The sequence below is a fragment of the Protopterus annectens genome, chromosome 2.part0 (genome assembly GCF_019279795.1).
Source record: "Protopterus annectens isolate FY-2018-M chromosome 2.part0, PAN1.0, whole genome shotgun sequence".
NCBI lineage: Eukaryota > Metazoa > Chordata > Ceratodontiformes > Protopteridae > Protopterus > Protopterus annectens.
The window spans coordinates 18,003,964-18,021,135 of NC_056728.1; the positions used below are offsets into that span (position 1 = coordinate 18,003,964).

The 17,172-nt window shown below is 40.0% G+C and overlaps 1 protein-coding gene across 1 annotated transcript in view; it reads right to left on the minus strand.

Annotated features, from left to right (window-relative positions):
* LOC122792927 (spectrin beta chain, non-erythrocytic 1-like) overlaps window positions 1-16,508 on the minus strand; it is a 1,986,067-nt gene extending 1,969,559 nt beyond the window's left edge. Inside the window, exon 1 of the mRNA XM_044060498.1 lies at window positions 16,202-16,508. The gene's annotated coding sequence lies outside the window, so the exon portion shown is untranslated. The remainder of the gene's footprint in view (window positions 1-16,201) is intronic.
* Between the last annotated feature and the right edge of the window lie 664 nt (window positions 16,509-17,172).

Here is a 17,172-nt window from a genome sequence, read left to right on the forward strand (position 1 = left end):
GCTCAGAGCAGCTTAAACAGTTCCAGACATGATATACTCAGCACTTACTTTATGTAACCTGTGGACAGTCCCCAGGTTATATATGTAAAAAAAAACAAACACTGAAGTGACATGAAGCAGCATACATTAAACACAAATCCTGCCTTCACCATGAAAGTAAAATCTTGGGGCTAGATGGTTAACAAGAAGGCAGGTATTTGCATGCACAGTGCATTAAAAAGTTTCCCATGCCATGTGCTTCTTAAATGCATGTATCAGCTACAAGGCATACCCTGCTAGGTACCATATGAACTATGGAAATTCCAGGTATGATTTGTTGCCTTAGAGAGGCAGGAACTGAGCATTCCCCCATTCTAGGTCTTGGACTACTCTGTCTTTACTCTGTTGCTAGCAGACAGAAACAGTATGTGAAGCATAAAATATGAAAGCCTCCTAACTACACAGGAGGTTTTAACCGAGAACAAGGACTTTAGCTTTGTTGTGGCACACTACAATCATTAAAAGTGTCACTAGTAAAAACATTTTATATAGCAGAGACTGTTTATCATAATGGTTATGGCCTCTCACAGACACAAGGTACAGGGTTTGATTCTGGCCACTGGCTGCTGGCTAGACTTGTAATAGTCAGCAGACTGATTGCCTTGTATTTTATGAACCAAATGAAACAGCTCTGTCAGTGCAAATGAGGGATATCTAGAATTTGCATGGCAGCAGGTCTCGGGGACTTGATGTACTGTTAGTCATATCATATTGCTAATGGTTCCTATGTTGAAATAATTAAAAGGTTAATTGGTGGAATGTCTAAAATAGCCCATTTTCAGAACTGCTTGAGCATCCTGAATGCCAAAAAATCAGCCAAAGATTCCTGCCTGATTCAAAATGGCAGGTTCTAACTCCTATCTCAAAACCCAAGCCATGTTTCTTATGTGTGAATGGGGTGAGGTCATTATTTCTACATACCACCCAGTGCAGAAGGATATACCATTCTCCCCCAAAAAATGCAATGCACTTAAAATAAAAAGCACCTCTCAGGATGCACTAAAATAACCAAATGAAATCCTAGACTACTTGGTTTCAAATGTTCTCAAGGCAGTAGCCAGAAGGTCTCAGTCAATTTGGGAAGGTAGGACGCTGCTGAAAATGAACACAGATAGCAAGTTTTGCAGAAGGCAAAGAAGGAGGAGCGGCAAAGGAGGGCCTTGAACCTCTGAAGAAGATATGCCCAACTCTGCTACAGTGATGACGGGGTGTCTAACAGATTTTTCCAAAAATTCCAACATCTTAGACACTTACTTTAGGACATCTCTGCCATGGCGTGGGAAGCCTTAGTCAGTGAAATCTGGGTGGCAAAAGTATCCCCCGTTTTCTGACTCAGAAGATTATCCATTAATTCGGAGGAGGAATTCCAAGTCCTTGAGCTCCTTTTGGAAAAATGTTTCTCTTTGGCAGGAAAAGAAGATGGATAAGTCTGTGAAGGAAAGATATTCCTTTTCTAGTGGGCATAAAGCTTCTAAGAAAGTAGCTCTCAAGCGCCTTCTGACATGTACTCCTATTATTCAGAAACTCACAGACTGTGGTATTCTGCATTCAAGGCCATTACTGGACCAAAGTGGAACACAAACTTCAGAATACTAGTTTGAAAGCATTGACCTTCAACCCGGTTATCTAAAAACCACTTTAAATGCTCATAAATAATTAAGTTGATAAATCTTGGAAGTCTATTCCAGAATATTGGAAGAATTAATAAGAATTTCTTCCTCATCAAGATTTTAAAATTAAGGAACAGTAAACTCCAAAGCTGTGTGTATATTGATTTGCTAAAATTTATACTTAATTTAATTTAAGGATTAGGCCAGGCATAGTTAACCCTTTGGTATTTATATGTTACACTGCACAAGTTAAGACATATTAACCTCCGATGATAATCCATGAGTTTATTGGAATTCTTTTGGTTCTGCATCTGTTCTAATAACCAAAGATCCATTTTGAAGTACACACTATCTAGTATAGGATGGACTAGGCTAATAAATAAGCTGGTACAATCTCGGGCCCCATAGATGAGTCTAACTTCATTAGTAGTCCCAAGTGTTTTAAGTCCTTTTCTCCTGGCTCCCATCATATTTTCTGTGAAGTTTAACTTGTTATTAAATGATATACCCAATTCCTTAATGACTGTCATTTCTTCCAGAATCGTGTTATTCAGAAGAATTTAAGGCAGTTGTCAGACATTAACACTGAACTGACAGGATGAAGAGCTCTACCTATGCATAGAATGTAAACATTGGCTCTAATAATCAATATCTGAATTTCTTTTTACCATAATCTCAACTCTTGATGGCATTACTAAATCCTAAACAAAATGAAGACCCAGAGGTATAATACAAAGTGCCCATACAATAAAAACACTTACTTCTGGCAGGTGGCCTGCTGCAGGCCAACTTTGAAAAAAAAAAAAAAAAGAAGAGGCTGTTGTCAAAACGAACAAAGAAAATAAAATGATTTTTCCACAGAGAAGGTTAAACAAAAAGTAGATATAAGTGAACACAGAAGAAAAAGAGTTTTAAAAACGTATGCCTAAAGTTTCTATTATCCACTCATACCAAAACTTTACATTATGTTTAAAAAGCAGCTTTGGGCCATTTCTGTGCCAGCTGAAGCTTTCTCACAGCAAGAATTTGATGGAAAAGGAGATGGTTGGGCAGCCTGAGAAAATTTTGACTGCTGAGCAGCCCTACAGACATGTGACATAAAAGTTTTTGAGGCTACCAGCTCAAGGCTTTAAGTGTGAGCATTTGTCAAACTTTTTGATTCAAAATGCATGCACAACATCATTTGTTGTCAGACTGGACTGCTAAGCTTTTACTGCCTTTTGCAAAAACCTGCTTCTGTGAGAATACATTCACTGTGTTAACTGCAATTAAAGAAATGTGCTGTTACAATATGAGTGGAGAACTGACCCATAATCCCAGCTGCAGCAGTTTATGCTCCAGCTGACAGGCTCACTCACTACTGCATAGCATTATTCATTTAATTTCAGATATTTTGTTGCATATGATGTACAGGTAATGACAGCAAAATGATATGGTGTAAATCAGGGTCATTGCCAAGGGGTATGTTCTAAAGCGCAAGCAGTAATTCCCGATATCAGATCTGAGAGCCACCATTCTATCATTGTTAGAGAACTGATGTCAGTGGATCTAGTGCACTCGGAGGTAGCCTGTTCTATTTAGGCTGGGGAAACACTTGAGATTTCTGCACGTATTTTTAATGGATGGAGGGCTTATTAATTAGCGTTTCTTGTTTACAGTGCCTTTATAAATTCTCTGCAACCAAGTGGCTCTTGCCTCATTTATACAAAGCAGAGTACTTTTATTGTATATTCACACTTTTTAAAGTACACTGCTATATGCATACAAGTTTGTTTGTGGTAGAATTTTACTCCAGACACTCCTTTACTGTGCTTTTACATTAGGAGAACTGGGATTATTCATCCAGTGGCAGTAGGTGTTTACCTGGTCTATCTGAGCCGGCAAAGCAAACAAAAGGGCTCCAAGTATCTTTTCTTTTTGCATTTCTCTTATATACTGTGACTGTACTTCAGCATTTTCAAAAAACAACTGTATTGCCTGCTGCTTTAAATACTTAATTGAACTGTATTACACTGTATCTGCTAGTTGTAGGGCTGTTGTAGGTAGTTGGTGTGGTCTTGTTATACTTGGGCTCCAAACCAGCTACTCAACATTAAGAAGGTATTTTTCTGCACCCATGTGGCAGAAGTGTGCTGATCTAACCTGTATGAGTTGGGGATTCCTGGTGAAAGGCTTACTGTGTGCTTTCCTGACTGATAGTTAGTTTAAAACTTGTTTCTGTTTGCTTGTATTTAAGCCATGTGTTTGCGTGGTGCTGCTCTTCGCACAGCGGCAGTTAGCAGTGACCTGTATAGACACAAAAGCATTGGAACTCACTTTTTCCCTAAACAGCTGTCAGTGAAACTCCTCCTAGCTTTTCAACTGTTCCAGGAGCAACTCAGTTGTGCACTGAGCAGCACTGCCTTATTGATTAACCTTAGTCTACACAAAGTATAGGTCCTGCTCATAGTCTTGGCACTGCCAGCACCGTTCTTTCAAATTAACCCATTTCCTAATAAAACATATAGTAAGAGCCTGCTATCATGGATGGGCAGTCTCCCCATCATCTCTCTGGCCAATCTGATAGACATGGGCATCCTGAGGCAATGTAGCAACTGTCTCGTGTATACTGACAACCATTTACTCCTGAAACAAATACTTTATGTGAGAGATGAAGTTACACTATGAAACTGGAGGCAAGACTCTCACATAAAGAACAAACTGAATACCAAACAGGTTGCCAGCACACACACACTTCGCACACTAAAGACATGACACATAAACCCACATATAGAAAGGTGCTACCTAGTAACTTACCAAAAGATCAGAGGCCTCCCAAAAGGAAACCACTTACACACATAACAATGCCAAAAAACAACCACAGCACATAATAACACACACACCAGTGTCTCAACAAATAAACCCATAAGGCATAACACCATAAAACCTAACGTATCAGTCATAGGAGATTCCATTGTGAGACACACGGATGTTCCCTTTACCGGGATGGATAAGGAACGGGTTAAGAGTAAGTTGCCTGTCAGGTGCCAGGAGCCATTAAGTCAATCAACCACAAGTACCGGTATGACTCCATCATAGCCCATATGGGGGTGAATGACTTGAGACGTACCTCACTCGACTATATGAAGAGAGACATGACTGAGCACTAGGATTATGTGTCACAGGCAGGTGTAAGTCTAGCCTTAAGCTACCATCTCCAAGGATGGTGCCACAATACAAACAAAAAAGGACTGACTTTAACAATTGGCTTAGCTTCTGGTGTCAGTCTAAGTGGATCCAATATCTTCAGATGGGAAGATATGGTCAACAGGCCACACTGCTTTGCCAGAGATGGTTTGCCCCAGTCTCCTCTAGCCTTTCGAATACTAGCAAAGGGATTAGCCACCCCTATCATGCCTTTTTTAGGCAATGTCAAAATAACCAACCTCCAAACATAACAAACTCCTATCTAGATAAACTCAAGGTACTGCTGCTTAATCATAGGAGTCTAAACAAGAAGCTGGACTTCCTGGAAGCACTGTTCGCTTTGGAAGATACTGATGTCTGTGCAGTTACCGAGATATGGTTCTAAGGCATGGAAAGCACCCCAACCATGCGGGGCTACAATGTCTTCCATATAGTCATACCACAAACTGAGCATGAAAGAACCAAAGTAGGAGGAATATCCATCTTCATTAAGGATAAGTACACTTTGAGACTGGTCAAACAGTATGACTCTCTTGAGCTACTCCATGTCTAATTAATTACAGGCAAAGCCCCTTACCACAACATAGCTAGCGATAGGTCTCCCACCATGAAACAGGAAAAGCATACTGCATACCTGGACTTAACTAGAGTCACTTGCCATACAGCCCAACATAGACTGGGAAACATACACAACCACAAACATGCTGGCTCAGAGGTTCTCAGACTTTGCCAATGCAATGCTCTGGAGCAGGAACAACTAGTCAGCATACCCAGAAGGAGCTTAAATGCCCTGGACATAGTACTCACTAACATGGGAGAGCACTGCACCCCCCCCCCAACCCGGTGTGATGTCCTCCTTGGTAAGATCGGACCATAAAGTCTTGTTCGATATAATTATAACACCACATACCCTATCAAGCTCAAAACTGCTTAAGAATTTTTCAGAGACAAATTACTTCCTACTAAGTGATGGTATAAGGAGTTTCAAAGCCCCCTCGAATGCAGATAACACAGACTCCTAAGCAGAGGTGTACACCAATTCCCTGTATAATCACTTAAGCAGTTGTATAAAATTAGCTGTACCTAACTGGATTAAAACCAGATCTTGCTGAAAAAACAAGCCACTCTGGTGGAAGCCTAGTATAAACAGGCTATACAACAAGAGAAAGAAACTAATGTCCAAGAACAAGAGGGAACTGGCTCAGCAGAGGAAGAAATCCCTCTCAAGCTTAAACAAACAAATTAGAGATCTTCTCAAGTCCTCCAAAGCTAATTATGAAGCAAAAGCAGATTTCCTAGCTAAGGATAATCACAAGGCATTCTTTAACTATGTCCAAAATTTAAAAGGGAATACCCAGATATGTGCTGAACTGGTTGTGGGTGGCAGCAGCCATACTCAGCTGGAGGTAATAGCCAACCTGCTAGCTGACAGATTTGAAGAAAACTTCACTCGCTGTCCCCTCCAGTCATCCCTCAAAGTATACCTGCCACCATTCTTCTGCCAATTACTTCAAGAGAGCAGGTCATCTTGGTGCTCTCCAAGGCCAAAAACACAGCATCAATGGGACCAAACAACATCCCAAGTTGCCTTTTAAACAACTTAAAACATGACCTAACAGATCCACTTGGATCCCTGTTTAACCGCAGCCTGAGAACTGGCTATGTTATGGTGGAATGGAGGACAGCAACAGTAATCCCTCTGCGCAAAGGGGAGCCATCAACTGTCCCTGGGAATTATAGGCCCATAAGCTTGACTAGCCTCATATGCAAGGGCATGGAAAGAATCAATATGGACCTTATTAAGAAGGACACAGGTAATCGCCAAACTTTGGACCCAACCCAGTACGGATTCATTAAAGGTAGATCATGCCTGTTAAACATGGTTGACTTCTCTGAGAAAGTCACCAAGCCCCTGGATGAGTAAAAGATAGTGTATACCATCTTGACCTAGCCAAGGTGTATAACATAATAACCCACTCAGGTATTATAAAGAAACTCTTTCAATTGAGAATTAACCCCTGCATTACCAGATGAGTAGCCCAATGGCTCACCGACAGGACACATACTGTCAAAGTAGATGACTTCAACTCTAGCAAAAGACCAGCCACCAGTGCAATACCACAGGGTTCTGTGCTGGGCCCCTTATTGTTCGGAATTTATTTCTCAGAAGTCCAGGCAAACTTCGATGGCCTCTAGCTGACCAAGTTCACTGAAAATAGCAAATTGGGAGCAATCACTGAGTCCTATAACAATATTAATATACTGTAGACAGAGTTAAAGCAGACAAATGATTGGAGCTAAAGGCATGGGTTAAAGCTAAATGCAAAAAATGCATTATTATTCCCTATGGGAAAGCTGACATCCCTGCTAATTACATTATTGACAGCACACCCCCCCAGTGGTACATGATCTGAGTACTCAGGTTGGCAGCAATCTGAACTTTGACCACCAAGTATCCACAGTAGTACTTTAATCCTTCTATGTGGAACATCTTATAAGTAAAGGCATCACATCTAGATCTAAAGGATGTTATAATTCCATTATATTTGGCCCTCATCAGACCAATAATTGAATACAGCACTCCCTTCTGCATATACCTCACCAGACACCTGCAACAATCGGACAGACCACAGAGGTTTCTCACCAAGAAATTACAGGGCACACAAAAGTCTGATGCAGAAAGACTAAAAGCCCTGTTACTATATTCTGTTGCCTATAGGTTACTAACGGGTGATGTGTCTGGCTAACAGAGCAGTCTCTGACCTAGCCCTGATGGAAATACTGCACATTCATAAATCAAACTGCAGGAGGGTCACTCGCTCTAGGGATATTAACCTAGCCTCTGACACGAACAGGTCATACTGGAGAAATACATATCTTCCATTGACTGCCATTTCTCTTGAACAAGCTTCCAATTCACAGGAAACAGAGACCCTCCCTGACCCTCTTTAAATGCAACCTAGATCAATGGATGGGTGACTGCAAATTCACTACTGGGGAAGTTGTGTTAACTACCCTAGACCCTTACCTCTACAAACTTCAATTCTAACCACAGACAGCTGGGGCAACTCAGAATAAACATAGCTAGGCATTTTAGGGCTCTAGGGCCATTAACCTAGTAAACTCCTATAAAACTATAAACAAACCACATGAAGAAAGTAAAGTTTTCAGGCCTGGAAAAGAACTGATGGAGTCCTCTTCAGAAACATAAAAACAGAATAGGTATACAGGGAAGGAAGGATGGGCCTTACTAGGCTGAGTAAAAATGGGCGAGGGTTCACTTAAACAGAGAAAAATGTAAGGACGGTGAATAAAAACTTATAAAAACTTCACCTTAACCTTCACAAAGGAAGGATGCAGTGACGGGGATGGAGGTACAGTAAAGTGAGGAGAGCAGCATACAAATACTGACTCAGAAGGAGATGGGTAGGTCAGTCCTAAGGCAGGACACAAGAAGATGAACAGATGAGCTGCCTGTTGGGGTTCATAGATTCTAGCCGTGCACTAGCTGACCCCCCCCCCACCATGGAGATCAACACATTAGTACCCAGTGCAAAAATGCCTGAGGACAGGAAGACTGCAAAAGCAGCACCCTTGTACAAGGGGAGTTGGGGCATGAAATATCCTGTAAACTACAGGTCTATTAGCCTAACAGTGATGGCAGAAAAAGTCATGGACAGAATCCAGAGAACAGTGGAGGTGGGTCTACAAGAGGACAACAATCTCCAGGACAGCAGTTAACAAAGCACCATCACATGATTCAGTTTATGACTAGGTTGCAGGAGAAATTGAAAGGGTAGTACTGATACTCCTGTTCTATGTGGACTTTACCAAAGCCTGTTGTACTCGGTCCCACACAGATGGCTGTAGAACTGGGGATAGGACTGAGTCTGAGGAACTGGATGGAAGTATATTTGGAGGTATACATGCATTTGTGTGAACGGCCGATGCCAGAACATGTCGAACGCAGAACCCCAGGATAGCAGAATGTCGAAGCCGCGGATGTCGAACCTGAGATTACCAAACGCCGGCTAGGCTGCTATACCCCCCTCTCAACCCATGGTAGCACTTGTTGCGGTGGTTGTGTGATCGGAAATTTCGAATTCGACATTGTGCGTGACATTATGAGCATTCGGGCATACAAGATTCGACATTTAGGTTCGGACTTACGACGGATCGACCTTCGGTCACGTGACCAAATGCATGTAAACCATATTTGAAGGGTAAGGCACAGAAGGTTATGCTAAGAGAGAGATAAGGTCATAAATAAGGGCCCTGGGGTGCAACTAGAGAATAACACAGGAAGAGTTCTCTCCATTAAGTTCATTTCAGATGTATCTGAGGGAATAGCTAAGGGAATAAAGGACAGGATTGGCCCCTTTCTTAAGGCTTCTGCCCCTTATGCAGCCAGCCTGACAAGAACTACATATTTTCAGGCAGTGCAGTTACTGCCTTATACTTCATAAAAACTCTTTTTTGGTGCCTCACAATGTTTCAATATGTGAGTGATGTAAAGTATTTACTTAACTTGGGGGCTAGCTTCTCACCACAGAATGCATTCGGTAAGCACAGCACACAGAGTATTCCCACTAACCATTTTATTTTGTGGTTGATAAGAGAACACTGCCTAAACTTCCTAGGCTAAAAAACTAAGAGCTCTCAGACATTAGCTCACACAGCAACACATCACCTTTACCCTTCATACCTACAGCCAATACACATACCTCTAAGAATCGCAGGGATGCAGATTTCAAGTGTTTACGGCCCACTGAGACTGCCTTAAACCATGGTAATGTTTTATTTATAGGTCGCTGTTGTCATGCATATGGACACCACCCTCACCAGGCTGGATAAAAATAGAGCGACAGCCAGAATCCAGGTCAGAACAAGGGGTCTGACTGAATACTTTCTTTCAGTCTTCAGAAAGGAAGCAATGGGAAGGTGCCATGCTGGAAAGAAGGAAGGGCAGAAGAAGGGGAGTAGAGACACCAAAATAGAGAGGGAGGAGAAGCACAAGCAAATGGCTTCTCTTAATGAGAATAAAGCAGAATCAAAAAAAAAAACAAACAATGAACTACAGATCAGCTACCTTGACAAAACTTTCAGGGAAAATCATTGGCAGAATCTTGATGGGTTGGTTGACAGCATTTCTAGAGGACAACCTCCAGAACAGCAAACAACACGGACTTATGACCAAAAGGAGCAATCGGTAAAACCTGATTCAGTTTTATGACAGGGTTACAGAAGAATTTGATAGGAGTGTACAAGTAGAATGGTGTGCCTGGACTTTTGCAAAACCTATGGCTCTGTTTCAATCAGGAGATTTACAGGAAAATGTGAGGAGGTTGGAAGGTATGACCAGGAGTGAAATGCTGAACAGCTGCATGTATGACTGGGTCAGTGCAGAGAGAAACAATGAAGGGAATTAGAAAAGTGACTACTTGGGTACCACAGGGGGTAAGTCCTGAGTCAAGTATTCTTTAGTGAGCTTGTCTCAGATATATTCTTGGGGAATAGAAAACAGGGGCAGCCTCTTTGCTAATAATACAAAGTCAGGTGCAGAAGTGCAAGATAGGAGAGAGGAGTCAAGCAAAAGATTCAGAAAGGCTGAACAAGGGAGCAGCAGAAAGGAGGCAGTTAAGGTTAAATGCACTAAGAGCTACACTTGGGCAGCAGCAACCCTGGTATGAAGTATCAGCTAGAAGGAGCTGACTGATGGTAACAGATCAGGAAGAGGATCAGAGGCTACTCACCACACTTGGACTGGACTGGACTGCTGGAAGTATAACAAGAGTGCAGTGGCATCAGCAAGCAGAGTGCTATGTGTACCACCAGGAAGATATATTCCAGAACCAAATTTACGTAAGTAACAACAGTGCAGCCTGAATTTTATGTTAGGTATAGAATGTGTCGAATACCTCTCATATGAGCATGGTTATATCTGCATGTAAACTGTAATAGACAATAAAAAAAGAAACTAGTAGTACTAGTTATGCTTTCTTTCTCTGGGACTGTGCAGAAAAGCAGTCCCAGGCCTAGTCAGACAATCTCAATTAACAAATGAAGTCTCCACTATACAGGGGATAGAGCAGAGTACCATGAGCATTGCATGCAGTTCTGGAGACCATATAAGGGAAAGTACATCAGGCTGAAGGAAGGGATTCAGAGAAAGGCTACCAGCAAATTCTGTGAGGTAGAGGGAAATTAATATAACCAAGGGCTAGAAAAGCTACAGGTCTTCCACTTGAAATCAGAAGAGATCGAGGGAGCATTGTTATACTGATAAAAAAAGTCAGATTAGGGAGATGGGAAGGTGTCAATCTGAACAGGATAGATAGTGGGGAAAGGATGGGGCACAGGCAGCAGACTCTAGGAACTAACTACTTCCCGAATCTCTACAACTGCTTTCATAGATATGACCTTTTTCCTAGTAAATGAACTAACAGAGTGGGTGGTGAAGAGGATATTATCCACAGAGATACTGAAGAGAGCACAGGTGAAAAAGGGTAAAGGGGAAGGTAGGGAAAGACAGAAGGCAAAAGATGAATGCATGTAAAGCAGTAGGCTAGACAGGCTTATTGCCTCCTGCCATCAATAATCTTTAATGCTTTCCAAATACAGAGGCTTTTGTGTAATAAATTTGCTACACGCTCACACCACAAAAAATGTTATAATAATAATTAATAAAAAGTGAGCACATCTATAATAACACAAATAATAACTCAGATACACATCAGCACATCTCCTTTTCAGAATGCAAATACCCATGCATGTCCTAATAAAGCCTTAGAAACATTACAAATTACGCATTCACACATCAGTGACTAAAACAGAAGCAAGACTGAGGTAAAGAGGACCAAGTTTTGAATCATGAAAACCTGTGCTGATATTATGAAGTGTATTTTTATTGTTGCAAACGATTACGTAACTGTTGGGTTCCCCCACAGTGCAAAATCACAAGTAATAGTAAGAAATATTTTGTGTCAATTGCAAGTACACACAGCCCAGAAACCACTCATCTTAGTAACAAAACTAAACTGCACTGGATCATGTCACCTTTGTCTAAATGTTGCAGATTTAAATTGTCCTATAGAACAAATCAAGCAGAACTGTTCAAAATCTACTCCCCCCCTGGTTCGTTACTTTCTCATCCTTCCCTTTTAAGATATACCATCCCTCCTAAGCGACTACAGCAGACTTTTATGTTCCATTTATGACATTATTTTATGTAATGTATATTCCTGTGCATTTGCTACTGTATTGAGCAAGTACCAAAGCCAGACCACATCTGATCCAGAAATTAAGAACCAACATTTATCCAAGACTTGCAAAACAACCCTTTCCAGGTCTTGTACATTAGTCAGTACATACATTTCAGAGTTCTCTAAAGGAACTACAGAATGAAAATTATAAATAACCAAATGCAGCAGCACGGTTAAAAAGCAAACTGAATTAAAAAATACAAAGAAATGCTTAAGCATATGGCCAGCAGTACATATGCTTGCTTGTTATTTAATCATTCTAAAGACTGGGTTACTTCCATGGCTGAGTCATATTACAGCTATAGAGTAGCTTTCCTGAAATACCATCATGCATCGGACACGCCGCCCCTTAATAGTTAACTGTGAATGGCTCATTCCAGACATTGCTAAGGCTTAGCTAATCCCCAGCTTTCCAAAATCAGACGTTTGTGTCCAGCAGAGTTGTTTGTACACATGCTTCTCCAAATGAATACCAGATTCTATCCAAGCGAGAGAAGATGGACATTAGCTAGAGATGTGCACTTGGTCCTAGCAAATGGCACATGCTCAGTGACAGTGTGGCAGTCTCATGCCAGAAGCAAGGTTACAGCACTGTAGCCAGCTAAATACATCAGCTCACTACTACTTCTTTAATACTCAGGTCACTGGTGAACTGTGAAAACTAACTGAAATATGACAGCAACATTAATGACTAAGCATATACGATACACAGATGGCTGACATACTAAACAAAACATAAGACTGAGTCTTATACAGCATAAACAAATGGCATTCAGAATATGCAGCTGTAATACTCAACTGAAAGGAGAGACTATCACTAAGGCAGGAAATTTAAGACGACTGTGGTTAGGACATCACTATAGTGCAGAAAGAAGAACAAATGTGCAATTCTCAAGAGTTTAGTAAGGCATACACATCATGGTGCAAAAATAAAGTCTTAAGGGGCAACATTTTGCCCAGTTCAAACATAGTAAGTACCCAATCTTCAAACACATAAATAAAAAAACATACCAGTATGCCAGCAAAGAAAGTAAATGGTTTCACAGTGATTTAATATTACTAGATGTCCAATTAAAGAGTTCTAGTATGAAAAATTACCTATATGTGCTGTGTCTGCAATGGCATATTTATGATATATGCCACACAACAAAGGGCAGTTATTGTTGAAAAAGGGCATCTTTCTGCAAAAAAATCTATAATTACTTCTGGTAGCACCCCAGTAATGCAGTTTAGAGTAAGGCTAAAGCAACATGGAAGTATGTTGGACATAAAATGAACTTTGAATGAGCAATCATGCAGATTGCCACAACTGTCTATCTGCAGGGCAATAGTTTTACTACACTTAAAATACAAATGCAGGAGGCATTCTACTACAGTTGCCCTGGGTAGCTGTCAACACCAAATCCTCAAATACTTACTCACTGCCTCAATAACTACACACTTAAACATGAAAATCTTTCATTCACTTGGTGGTCTCAGGCAGACGAAGAAAGGTACCTGCTGCCCACATGTTGTGACTACCACTCTTCAGCTTCAACAAAGCTTCTACTTGTTAACATTTATAAGTGCACAGATAGCAGCTTTCCAAATAGTGAGCATGCGTACCACATGTGCGTTTCTGAAATTAATACATCAAAGGTAAAAAAAAAAAAAGGACATTTTCATATACTTCCCCAAATTCTCAAAATAAGCATCTACAATGTCTTAGCATACAAAGGAGATAGTACTACAAAGTGTCTCATTCATACATCTCAACTGTCCAGATTTTCTCAGAATGTTTAGATTTTTGTCTCATACTTTTGGTCTGTTTTTCATACAAATTGTGGTTTTCTGACAAATTGCTAAGTATTGAAGCCACTAATTAATGGCATACATTTGAGTTTCAGACTTCATATCTTTAGTCAGACTGGCTCTGTAATTGTGAAAACTCTGATTAATCTTTATACTACCTACTCCTCTCTACCAGCAACTTTTCTCTCGGCACATTACTTCCCCCACTAATGTACCCTCTCACTTCTCTCTTCTACTTCATTATCTCTCACCCACCTTTTTTATTAGTTTGTATTGCATCCTTTGCTTTAGATACTGTGAATCTGCACAATATACTAAATATGTAATTATTCACAATGTAGAACCCATATAAACCGCTATAACTCTGAAATTTCATACTGCATGTAAATATAGCTAGCTTTTACACTGTTACAGGCTATCATATTAGTATTAACTGCTACTATGCATGTCAAAGTGTCTTATGTAAACAAAACTGTCACATGAAAAAAGTTACATACTGTATTAGGAGCTTTTCTCCCTGAGCCTCCACTGAAAAAGGACTCCTGTCCAGTCGGACTTTCCCGGTAAACAAATGTAAAATAATAATAATAATAAATATCGTTGAGAAAATGCATGCTAACACAAATCCTGATACGTTATTAAAATTCTATATTTATAAGAGCAATATTTAAAATCTATTCCTTATTTGGACCTTTGTTCCTTCATTATTTAAGGCTTTGTCCAGCTTTCTTGTGCTTAGAGGTTAAGAGGTATGATGTCAGTTAACTCACTTTTGTAGTAACTTTAGTCTTAAAAGTCTCTTGACTCCCAAAACAAGAGTTATACAGCTAAAAGGACACCAAGCTCTAAAACTAGAACTGACAGTCAAACCATAATTATAATGCACATTTACAGAAGGTCATTATGTCATCATCGGATTATAGTCATGCAATTAACCTGCTATGAAGATCATCAAATACCAAAATACTAATGTTAGTCAGCAAAGCCTTGTAATAAATCAGTGAACAACAAAAGGTGCCCAGAGATTCCTCTGAAAATGAATGTAAACAATCAAGCCAAGTGCAAAATACATTCTCTCAGAACTGTAAGATACTGAACAAAAAATAACCGGACACACTGCTGATTTCAGTGACAATCAATATAATTAACTGGCTACTGGACAGATGTGAATTTATACACCTACATAAACACACATATTGTATAACTTTTGTATCATACTACACAGGTTTAAGTGTAGATGTTACAGCTCTTGCAATTTCTGTGAGGAATTCCTCTGATTTCAGATCAAAAGAAACACCTAAATGTTGCACAATAAAGTCTTGTGAGAAGACTAACTGTATTTTCAGTTTAAATCTGTCTGCTATCTGTGCTTCAAGTCTTTTGGATTCTTCTTCCTAATGCTAGCTGCTGATTAGCATTACCTAGTTACAACACTGCCCGACATTGGGTTCTCATAGTAAACAATGATGTCACCAGAACGACAAGAAGGAATTATAAACCATCAGTGTTTTCTTTCTATTATTTTGGTACTACAGGAAGTATAATTAGCATTTTATTTAAACTGTAGTGACTCAATGTCAGCAGTGTTACTTTCTGACCTTAGACTGTCTTCATAGAAATGCGAAGTCACTAATTCCCTAAGAGAAAAGCATCACCTTTACAAAGCGGTTGAATAAATACCCAATGAAGTCCAAGATTACTAATGTGCTGTAACAGGAAAACAGTGAATCTGTACATACACAGCTAATTGTGCTCCATCTCACTACTAAATTTCATGTCAGAGCCTACTACAGCTAAATGTGTCAACTGGGCCTTTTTAAAAATTATGGAGTTTTATCACCTTGCTTTTTAAAATGCCAATCACTGTAAACCAAACATCAAAATGAAGTGCAGAAAGCCAATGCAGGCTAGAAGTACATGAATAAAGCATCAACAAATAACACATCATTCATCTCTACATAAACCATTGCTGTTTATTTCTGTTGCATCATCAGACAATGTAGCAAGCATCCAGCTGGTATCACAGACTGACGTTATTGCACCAAGCATTTATTTGCACCTTGCCTCATGATCCAAGACATTTCAATTGCATTTGCTACCACAATAATGCTGACACAAAAAGAAACCAGACACATAACTGTGAAAGCTGAGCTGCACATGAAAAAAAAAAGGCAGCAGGTTAAATCTCAGTTCTACTACGTGTATCAAAGAGCCTAGCAGATACCATTTACCAGTTTAAAATAAGTTATTAATTAAACAATAACATAAGTTATTAATTAAACAATTAAATTCTTAATAAAGAAATCCACATACCTTCAATGTGACACAAAGCAAATCTTTCTTTCCTGTCAAACAGAAGCAGATGTCTAATCCCAAAGCATCTCAGTATCCTGCAAAATCCACAACAATGGAACCCTGAGCCAAGATTTCCAGGCACCTGTGATTTACAGGCAAAACCATCCAGGGTATAACTGCACTACTGGCTGTTTAAATCATGTTGCAAACAAAAGAAGCCCTATTAGACTTGCAAAACATAAGTACCTAATGCATTTAATACACGGCAAATATATTTTATGCCTACACCGTCTGATTCAGAATCACATCAGCTCAGCTGCAGCAGTGATCTAACTCCACCCACCAAGTGACATCACTAGATCTGCCCCTCACTGTGGTAGCATATGACGACCCACTTCATGTGCCTAGGTTCTGGATACACGACGTCTCTAGCACCACCCCCAATTGATGCTTAGAGAAAGCCCGCCTGTTTTGAACAGCTTGTTAACAAAGAGAAAGTAGTGCAAAACCAAATCAGAGAGATAAAAACCTAGTGAAAGGGGAAAAAAGTGACAGAAGCAGTACTTGTATTCGGTCTCACCTACTAACCAAGCCTAGAATAGAGCAACATCTGTGCAACAGTTATTCTCTAATCTGCCAGAAATGTAACTGTAGAAACTACAAGCACGTGAAGCTTAATGTATTAAATACACCAACCTCCTTTTGCTGTACATTAACAAGAGTTCTTCAGTGGATTTTTCATACAATTTAATGAAAATGTACACTTATAAAGTACAACTGTCAGGTGTTCTCTCGGCAACTCAAGCACAGTAACACTTTGCATCTGTGCCTGACCTCCTGGAGTGATTTTATTTATTTTATTAACGTATTTACTAACATTTGATTGCCAGGAAAGTCCGAGTAGGTAGGAACCCATTTTCAGCACAGGCCTGGGGGAAAAGTTCCAAAGTATTATGAAAGCATTTTAATAATACTAATTTTATAGTCTT